This window comes from Panthera pardus, unplaced genomic scaffold (genome assembly GCF_024362965.1).
Source record: "Panthera pardus isolate Hobbes unplaced genomic scaffold, ASM2436296v1 HiC_scaffold_15, whole genome shotgun sequence".
In the NCBI taxonomy this organism is placed as follows: domain Eukaryota; kingdom Metazoa; phylum Chordata; class Mammalia; order Carnivora; family Felidae; genus Panthera; species Panthera pardus.
In genome coordinates, this window is record NW_026526710.1 from 76,137,213 (window position 1) to 76,148,114 (window position 10,902).

The window sequence follows — 10,902 nt, forward strand, 5'->3', positions numbered from 1 at the left end:
ACTGTACATAATACAGGTAATCTTGTAATAATGCATCACAGGCATATTGCAAGGAATGCTTGAATGCTATCTATAAAATATCGTGAGTGCCTCAGAAGACAGACACAACTGCAATTTTCTTGTGTGTAACTAAGCTTCTGGTTCATAAACAAAGAACGCATATCTCCTTCTATATGTCCTTTTTTATTTGCAAGTAGTTTGTCTTTTGTCTTAAAAAATATATGAAATAAGGATGAAAATAGAAAAACTTCTATTTAAATGATAGTTAAATAAATTTCGTTGTCAGCTGTATACAGAAAGTGCACCCATGCGCTTTAATCTCCTTTCTGTTCCTGGATTACTGCAGACCTTCAGGACAGGGACCGATCTTTATGAACTTGAAGAACCTTTGGTGTTAAGCCAAAGATGGAGACAGTGAACTTTAGGTCCCTTCCCATATTTTTTGATTCTGATTCCCACCGGTTCTGCTTGGAAGCGGAAACAATGCATTTTTTTTTTCATCTCTTTACACCTGGTCATAAGCATAACATCAAGCAAATGGTAGACCCTCAATAAACATTTGTTGAATGAATGTCTTACAAAATATAATTGGTAATCGACACTTAGGTAACACTATTCAGATCCAGAAATTCCAACACTTAACATTAGAGACGGCACTTATCTTCTCAAAAGACCGAGAAGTTGACATCAAGAGATTCTCTTGGAAAAGTAATAAAAAACTGTCAGACTATGTCATATGGACCAGCTCTGAACAGATGCCGTGCTAAGGATCTGGGAAGAGCCCCATACATTACATTCTAAAGTTAACTGTGTGAAATTGTATGTTATTTCTGGCTGTCAAGTGGAAATGGGTTTGCATGGTTGGTCCTGCTGCTGTGTTTGGGTGAGCCCAAGTGGAAGGTTTTGGAGTCATCAGTAGGCAGAAAGTTGAAGGCTATGGCAAGCTTGCTAAAACCCCATTCGGCAGTGAGTTAGACAAGAATAGCATTTAAAAATCTTCTACAAATGTTGCTGCACCTTGGAGGCTGATAGAAGCATACATCATTATGTGCTGAGATCCTTAGAGAAGACAATGTCTGCAATTCATTACACCTCAATTTAGGGCCTAGAGTACAAAATATGTTTTAGTCTTCTGAGTACAAAATAGAAGTAAGAAAGACAAAACAAGAGTAAGCAAGAGGGTGGGCACATCTCACAGTTGACAGTCTGTGTGCTATTATACTTTTTTTCTAAATTTTATTTATCTCTAAAGGTGTCTAAAAAAAATTACCACTAAACACTGCAACTGGAAGAAAGATTTATCTTGAGAATATTTATAAGATTCCAAAAGGACTTTGTTTTCAGGAAATCTAAAATAGACTACTCAAAACATAGGGCAAAACACTGATGACAAAATATTTAGGATAAGATAAAGAATAATATGTGCTTGAAAAACTTTCTTTTCTTTTTTTTTTTGTTTTTAAGGAAGGATAAGTTTAGTCATCCCTGGGGAAAGACTGACTTAGAATTACCTAGGGAAGTACGCTCTGAAGGCTATATTCCCGGATTCCACTGTAGAAAATTCTAATCAGAAAATCTGGATTTTGTTTGCTTTTTAATAGAAATTTCCCAATATAAACAGCTGCTATGCCCATGGGATGTTTGCTAATACCCTGTGAGAAACTTCTCAGGTGTAGAAAAACCATACTTGGCTTAAATACTACACGCAGCGTGACCCATGCCTACTCGGGTCTGGATCATTGCCTTGGTTACAGGTGTGAATAAATAGAATGTATGCTGGTCACAGACAATTTGTGTGCCTTCAATGCAGCTTATTATTTCTGGTCCATTTCATAAATCCTGGCCTCTGTTATAACTAATTTCTCTCTCTTTCTCTCAAATCCCCCAATTGTGAAGACAGATTATTCTGAATATTGTTTTTTTTTTATTTTAAAAAATAGCCATGTCATGTGATAATTTTAGAGTACATCTTACTACAGTCTGAGATTACTTTTCCTCTGTTAGCATGTACATACCTTAATTTGTTTAAGTAAGAATGATCTAAAACAAAAAAAATTAGGAATCATAAACATATGCATTCCACGACTGCCAAGTATTTTAACACAGTGATATAAACTTTATGGATAAATGATTCTAATTAATAAGGGAAGATGTATCAAAATGTCAGTTTTTGATGCTGGGTAAATGAGAGCAGGCTAGGTGACATTCGATGACTCTGGCTGATCTAATATTGCAAGAGAAAGGTGACTTTAGCACTGGTTTGTCTTTAACACATTTCCGAAGAGTTCCTGTAGATCAGTGGAGGCTACAGTATAATATAGCTGCATAAAACCTATGCGAGCGCCAAGAAGCTAAAGAGAATCATTTGTTTTCCTAATAGCTCCCTTTCAGCAGTCCATGGCCTTACCAAGAAATGCCCTGTTAGCAAAGCTGTCATTCCACGATGATCTCTGGATGAGAGAACGATGATAGAGCACAGACCTCGGCATTTGTTGCAGAATAGCATTTTTCCTTTATTTTTGAAAGAATTCATAATTTGTATTCCATTTTCTGTTGGCTATCATGGACTGAGGTTTGATTCAAGGTAAAAACTCATCCGAGTAGGGAATTATACACTGGAGAAATATTTACAAGATGCACTGTAATCTTTCCAGCTAGAGTACATTAGATTTTCTTCTCATATCCAGGCACTTGAAATTGATACACTGAATATTTTCTTTTCCCCAGGTCACCGTATAAGAATAATATCATTTAGTTTACAAATTATACCTTGGGAGTCAAACTTTATGTGGTATAAAACTAAAGATGGGTTGATACTGTTTTGGCAATTTATACACCAAACATCTTCAATACCCTTGGGCCTGCAGGAATAATGAGGAGGGTAGGGTTAAATAGCAGTCCCCTGCTTGAAATTCTTCCACGGCTTCCCATCATCTTGGATTTAATTCAAATCCTCACCATGTCCTACAAGGCCTTACTGGATTCCAGCCTAAACTCTCTCTCAGACTTCATCTTGTATCAGCCTTCCTTTCTGTTACTTTCCGGGTATACTTGCCTTCTTAATGTCCTTCACACACATCAACCTCGTTCCTCCCTTGTGGATTTGCTCTCCCTTTTTTTCCTGCTGAAATATTCTGTGCATAAAGTATTTACTTGGTTTGGATCTTTTTATTAGGTAGCAATCAGCTTAAACATCTTCTCCTTTAAGAGGCTGTATGACCACCCACTCCAAAGTAATTTCCAGTAAGATGCCCTTATCTAGCTTTTTCAAAAAATAAAAAGTATAACTAATTTTACACCCGTTTATTGCTTCTTGCCTCCTTACTAGAATGTAAGCTCCATGAGATCAGCTTTCCTTCTGTGTCATTGCTGTACCTAAGGCAGTACCTGGTGACAACTGCCACTTACTCTTCCTTGAATGAAGCAACAAATGAATAAATTACGTGGAATTTCAGCCTAAGGACAAAATCAAGCAAATAAAAGCCAGTTCTAATTCTCTTTCTCTGGCTCCCTCTCTTTCTCTTAATGCACTCATGCTGTAAGTTCACATTTAAATTTCATGAAAGGCAATATCAGAGGGTAGTTTCAATTTTCTTCACACCCAAACTTAAGATGGAGAGGCAGAATGTATTCTGTTGTTGCTGTCATTGTTGTTTTCCTATCTCCACAGAGCCAACATTCAGGGACTTGGGTCTATTTGCAGCAAGGATTGATTAAGTTTCTGAAGGTTTGGCATTTAACTGGAGCTTCCACGTTGGTTCTATAAATCTCTGGACTTAGAGAAGTCTTTCAAATTTCTCACGGACACTTCTGGACTATTGCGATGTCAAAGAGATGAAATAAATAGAAGTTATCCAAGGATCCTGATGCAACGTGGTGCCAAAGGGAGTTGATGCCGTTGTGTTTTTATTATTTTTTTCTGGTTTCTTTGAGATCCAAACTTTTTCAAATTCTTCCAATTTATACGGTTGCTCTAACTGATAACCCATGGCAACTTGACCCTGTCATAAATAGTTCATTAGGGGGGGAAGTAAAGCAATAAAAATAATCCAAGATGGGTTGTTGTTTCAATATAATATTTATGGTTAGGAGATTTTATTCTGCTTTGGAGGAAAACTGGGTAATTTGTGTATAGTTAAAACACAGATACACACACACACACACACACACACACACACACACACAGCCTAAGCACATCGGTCTCATCTAACAAACTTTCCTATATCTGTCACAGTCACTTGTGATTAACCCTTAACAGCCTTCTTGAACTTTTACCCTATAATTGCCTTTTCTGTAAGTAATGTCTGACTCTGGCTCATAAATCCCATACAACGTCAGTATTTCATGTAGGCATACATGGAAAAAAGAGTTGTGGTTCTGCATGCAGCAGAAAGTTTCACCAGTATGAGATGATGCATAACGACTGAGGATTGTAGGACACAGGAACTCAGGATATAATTTTCCTGGGAGTAATGAAATATCTGAGATGTAGCTGTGGACATGCTGAGAGGTTGATGCTATGTTTGAAATGCATAATATTTTGTTTAAAACTTAGGGACAGATAGTACACAGCTGGGATTTGAGTGAAATAGGTTATAACCAAAGCTCTGATATTCCAGGGCCTTGAAAAAAATTACTTAATTCCTACTTAATTATCTCCTAAATGTAATATGAGGTACTGACCCAAAATGTTGCTGAGAATATTTTCTTAATCCAAGATTTCTATTATGGTGCAACTACCTGCATTGGATGTATTTTTACATATGTTTCAGAATTTGCTGTATACTGGGACTTTTGGTAGAAGGAGAGATTTTATATATGAAAACATATTTTAAAGGCTTTATCTCCACCAACATGGTGGATCAAATAGTCTTAAAAAAGTTTGAATAGAAATTCCAACAAATGCTAGATAAACTATTTAATAAATAACTAAGTAAAACTCCTTCCAAATTGGCTGAATAGAATGGTTGAGTTTGGGGAAAAGTGAGGAAATTTTCCATGGCAGAATATAATGCAAGAACACAAAGCTAGAGAATTAAATAAGAGCAGAAGTTGTTTGCCAGTCAAATAATTACAAGCGGAGAACTTAGGTTGACCTGTACTGACAGAGTCCTGAGACACCTAGCAGAGACAATTCAAAGGATCTTTAAGAAGAAAAACAAGCTCAACATAGCCCTCAAAATATTTTTACAAACGAAGTTCCAGTAAACATATTCACTATTAAAAAAAATCTCAAAATACAAGAAAAATAAGGTTTATAATTTAGAAACATCAGTAGCCACAATCACCAGGACAAAAACAGCAAATGTGGATGTCGGAATTACCAGCCGTGGAACACAGACTATGAAATAAGTCAATGTATACTTACAGAATGAAAGCATGGGGTAAATAATGTAAGAGGAAGAGACTGGATAATTTTTTTTTTAAAAAAAGCACTAGGCAGATCTGAAACAAGTAAATCAACAAATATAACATCTAGGATAAAACAAAACTTACTGGACAAGTTAAATAATTCATCAGGAATAGCTGAACAGAATATTAGTGAATTAGAAGAATGTGGCTTTTTGTAGCAACGTGGATGGAACTGGAGAGTGTAATGCTGAGTGAAATCAGTCAGGCAGAGAAAGACAGATACCGTATGTTTTCACTCTTATGTGGATCCCGAGAAACTTAACAGAAGACTATGGGGGAGGGGAAGGGGAAAAAAGTTACAGAGAGGGAAGGAGGCAAACCATAAGAGACTCTCAAATACTGAGAACAAACTGAGGGTTGATGCGGGGCAGGGGAGAGAGGAAAGTGGGTGATGGGCATTGAGGAGGGCACCTGTTGGAATGAGCACTGGGTGTTGTATGGAAACCAATTTGACAATAAATTACATATATAGAAAAGAAGATATTTAAAAATAACAGAAGAAGAAGTGCATGTAGAGAAATAAATAGAACATATACAAGGGAGGAGAAGACATGGAGGGCTGAATGAAAACACCTGATATGCATCTAGTCAGAGATCTATGAAGGGAAGATGGAAAGCATTAGAGATAAAAATATTTGGAAAGTTGCTGATCAGTGATACCTGGCCTCAACTTCATGATTTACGATGAATTCCAAATAGCATAAATAAAGAGGTATCTTCACCTAGGTATTTCAGATGCATACCCAAGAATAAGAAAATACCTTAATATTAGTCGGAAAGAAAATATCAATTTCTTGCACAGTAATGGCAATTAGATGGATATCTCACTTCTAAACAGCAACAGTGGAAGTTAGAAGATAGCATAAAGATGTCTTCCCGGTGCTGAGACAAAATAACTATTCATCTAAAATTACATACTACCTGAAACTTTGCTTCCATTTGTGAGGTAGATGAATACATTTTAAATAAGCCGAGAAATAAACAAGTTTACCCCTCGGGACTCTTGCTAATGCTATTTCTAAATGACGTGTTTCAGGAATATGATCCACAGTGTGTAATATTAGATGACAGACGGATAATTTTTAAAAATTCTATAATCATATTGGTGAATTAGCTAGTGGTATAAAATAGTAACTATGTCTAATATGTGAGGTTTTAAATAACAAGATTGAATTAAAATACAAGATGATAAAGCAATCCAAAATGATATAAATTGGATTTTAATTGTTTTAAGATCTTGATATTTTCCTGATGGAGGGTGAAATTGATTACCAATAGCACTGATATTTCAAATGTGTGTTACTACTAAACAGAATGCATGGTGCTTCACATCCACTAAAGAACAGAAATCTAGAGAGTACCTTCTAAATTATTGGAGAGAAAAAAAGAGATTGAGAAAAAAATTAAGCTATTATAAGGAGGTAAAAAATAAAACAAAAAATAGAAAAAAATGTGGGAAGCATGAAATAAGATAGTAGGAATAAATCCAAACATTTAAGTAATCACAATAAATGTAAAAACACTAAACATTCTAGTTGAAAGATGAAGTTTTACTGACTGTATTAAAACACCATCCTGTTTATTAAAGATTAGTTATTGGCTGTTAATACATTGCAGCCATTTATAAAAGAGGATACAAAAATATCTGGAAGTACAAAAACAGAAAAATATCTACTGGCTAAATATTCCCCAAGAAAATGTTACTGTAAGAAAATTAATATAAGACCAAAGAAACAAAATAGTGAAAATTATCCCTATGGGCCAAGACAGTTACCTTATGAAGTTGAATTCACTATGCAGATACAATAATCCCAACTTGAATCAATAGTGACATTGCTTCATAATACAGAAAGCAGAAATAGAAGAATTACAAGTAAAAATGTTTCAATTCATATCATAAGAGGAGATTTTAAACCTTTCTCTTTGTAATTCAATAGGCTGAGGTACAAAAAAAATCAGTAAGTACAAGTACGTAAAAAATTTGACTCAGCATTATTCACAGAGCTAGAACAAACAATTCTAAAATTTGTATGGAACCAGAGAAGACCCCGAATAGCCAAAGTAATGTTGAAAAAGAAAACCACACCTGGAGGCATCATCACAATTCCAGACTTCAGGCTATATTAAAAGCTGTAATCATCAAGTCAGTATGGTACTGGCACAAAAACAGACACATATATATCAATGGAAAAGAACAGAGAACCCAGAAATGGAGCCACAAATGTATGGCCAACTAATCCTCAACAAAGTAAGAAAGAATATCTAATGGAAAAAAGTCTCTTCAGCAAATAGTGTTGGGAAAATTGGACAGTCACATGCAGAAGAATGAACCCAGACCAGTTTCTTACACCACACACAAAAATAAATTCGAAATGCATGAAAGACCTAAATGTAAGACAGGAAACTATCAAAATCCTAGAGGTGAAAACAGGCAACAACTTCTTTGACCTTGGCTGCAGGAACTTCTTATTGGACATGTCTCTGGAGGCAAGGGAAATAAAAGCAAAAATGAACTATTGGGACTTCATCAAGACAAAAAGCTTCTGCACAGTGAAGAAAACAATCAACAGAACTAAAAGTTAACTGATGGAATGGGAGAAGATATTTACAAGTGACATATCAGATAAAGGGTTAGCATCCAAAATCTATAAAGAACATAGCAAACTCAACACCCAAAAATAAATAATCCAGTGAAGAAATGGGCAAAGGCATGATGTCCAAGAAGACATCCAGATGGCCAACAGACACATGAAAAGATGCTCCACATCACTCATCCTCAGGGAAATACAAATCAAAATCACCATGAGATACCACCTCACACTTGTCAGAATAGCTAAAATTAACAACTCAGGAAACAACAGATATTGGTGAGAATGCAGAGAAAGGGGAACACTTTTCACTTCTGGTGGGAATGCAAGCTGGTGCAGCCATTCTGGAAAACAGTATGGATGTTTCTCAAAAAATTAAACACAGAACTGCCCTACGACCCAGAAACTGCACTACTAGGTATTTATCCAAAGGATACCAAAATGCTGATTTGAAGGGCCACCTGCACCCCAATGTTTATAGCAGCACTATGCAAAATAGCCAAATCATGGAAACAGCCCAAATATCCATTGACTGATGAATGGATAAAGAAGATGTGGTGTGTGTGTGTGTGTGTGTGTGTGTGTGTGTGTGTGTGTAATGAAATACTACTTGGTAATGAAAAAGAATGAAATCTTGCCATTTGCATCAACGTAGATAGAACTGGAGTGCATTTTGTTAAGTGAAATAAGTCAGAGAAAGACAAATATCGTATGATTTCATTCATATGTGGAATTTAAGAAATGAAACATGAACACAGGGGAAGGTAAGGAAAAATAAGACAAAAAGAGAGAGGAGGAAACCATAAGAGATTAAATACAGAGAACAAACTGAGGGGTGCTAGATGGGGGGAATGGGCTAAATGGGTGATGGGCATTAAGGAGGGCACTTGGTGGGATGAGCACTGGGTGTTATTTGTAACTGACGAATCACTGAATTCTACTCCTGCAACCATTATTACACTACATGTTAACTAACCTGGATTTAAATAAAATTAAAAAAAAAGAAACAAAATAAAAATAAATAAAATGATTTAAAAAATGTGATTCAACAGACATATATAGAAACTAAACTTAACAACTAGAAAAGGGTTGAGTATTTGTGAAAATTGATCATTTTGGGGCTATACATCACATCCCGACAAATTTTAAATATTTAGTCTAATACATACTATGTTGTCTAAGTAAAATGCAGTTAAGCTGGAAATTAGTACAGGAAAAAAAATGTATCTACTCACTAGAAAAGTTACAACAAAACATATACACTTCCAAATTACTCGTGGTTCAGAGAAGAAACCATAATAGGAAATGAATACTCACATGTTTCAACAAAATTTTGACCTGCAGTTAAAGAATGTAGAGAGGGTTTAGTTTAGGATGCCGATAGGAGAAAAGAAAGTAGGTCAAAATGAAGAAGATACATGTCCAAGGTAAGAGTCAGAGAGTAAATGATCAAATTCATCCAAAGGCAATGGAATTAAATATTAAGGTAACAAATTAGTAAAGTTATATAAAAGTTGGCTGTTTGAAGCAATATTGATGTAATTGACAAAGCACTGGTAAGATTTTTTTTAAGTAAAAAATTGAAAGACTCAAATAGAAAATACGGAAATAAAAATGGGAACACATAAATGCAGATATACTAGAGTAAGCAAACAATAAGAAACAAAATATTTACAACAGTAAGTGTGAAAATTTGGACAACATAGACATTTTAAGAAAAGCAAAAATGCTTTACTATGTTTTACTTAAAGTGCTTCTGAAATTTTCCATAGGAATGAAGTACTTTACTTAGGATCACTCCACTCAAAGTTCCTTCTTCTGAAAAACTGAGGTCTTTATTACTATCTCCTTGTTCACCCTCAACGGGGATGCAGGAAGTGGTCAGGAGCATCACTCTACGTCATTTGTTTTGGGTGACTCACCAAACGACCCTTTTGCCAGACATCGATGTGACATCACGGGGACTGAATTATTGTTACAAAATCAACTTCTGGGAGTTAGGAAATCTATGAAAATGTAAACATCCACTGAAAGTGTCCTCGGCATGCAGATTTTCTGTTAATGACGGACTGTAAACTAGTGAAGAACTAACTAAAAAGGAGCCCAAAGTGGCAGAAGAAATCTGTGAGAGGTAAACACGCATGTGCAGTGCAAAGTGAAACCTGGGAAGAAGAAGGGCTGAGATAAAGAAGAGACGAACACAAGGTGCCTCAGCCAGCACGTGAGCACATCTGGTGCCTCACAGTTTTAGGGGGAGAAGGAAAAGAAAGCGAGACAGAGACACAAACAGAGAGAGTAGCAGAGAAAGACAGGTGCCTTCCAAATTTCATCTAGGGACAGATATGCTGCATGTTTTACTAGAAGAAGAATCAGACTAGAAAGTCAAAAGATCTGAATGTCTCCTACTCACCATGGGATCTGCGTAAAACATTTGGCCTCTCCATAAAATAAAGATGTTGTTTATATAGGGTTCCCTAGGATCCCTTCCTGTTCTAACATTCTGCTTTTGTGCATGGTTAAAGTCACTTGCCCAGCCATACAGAAAAATTCTGATTTCCAGTTGTCTGTCTTCTAACACAATGGCTGCTCACTTCCAGGTATCTGTATCTATCATTTCATTGTTTTGGAAGTGACACAATCTTCTCTCCATAAACTAGGGAGCTAAGGAATGTCAACTCATCATTATTTCCAGCGCTATGCTGCCTTTTTGAGTTATTAGTTAGCATTTCTGTATTATCATAAGTACTTTAAAGTCAACAATTAATCCTCAAAACAGCTCTTCCAGGGGGGCCCTCAAAAGATTTTACAAATACTAATGAAATTCATTGCATGCCTCCTTAGGAAAGTATGCAAATGATCTCCCTGTTGCATGACTATGATTCTATATCAAGTTTCAATTTCA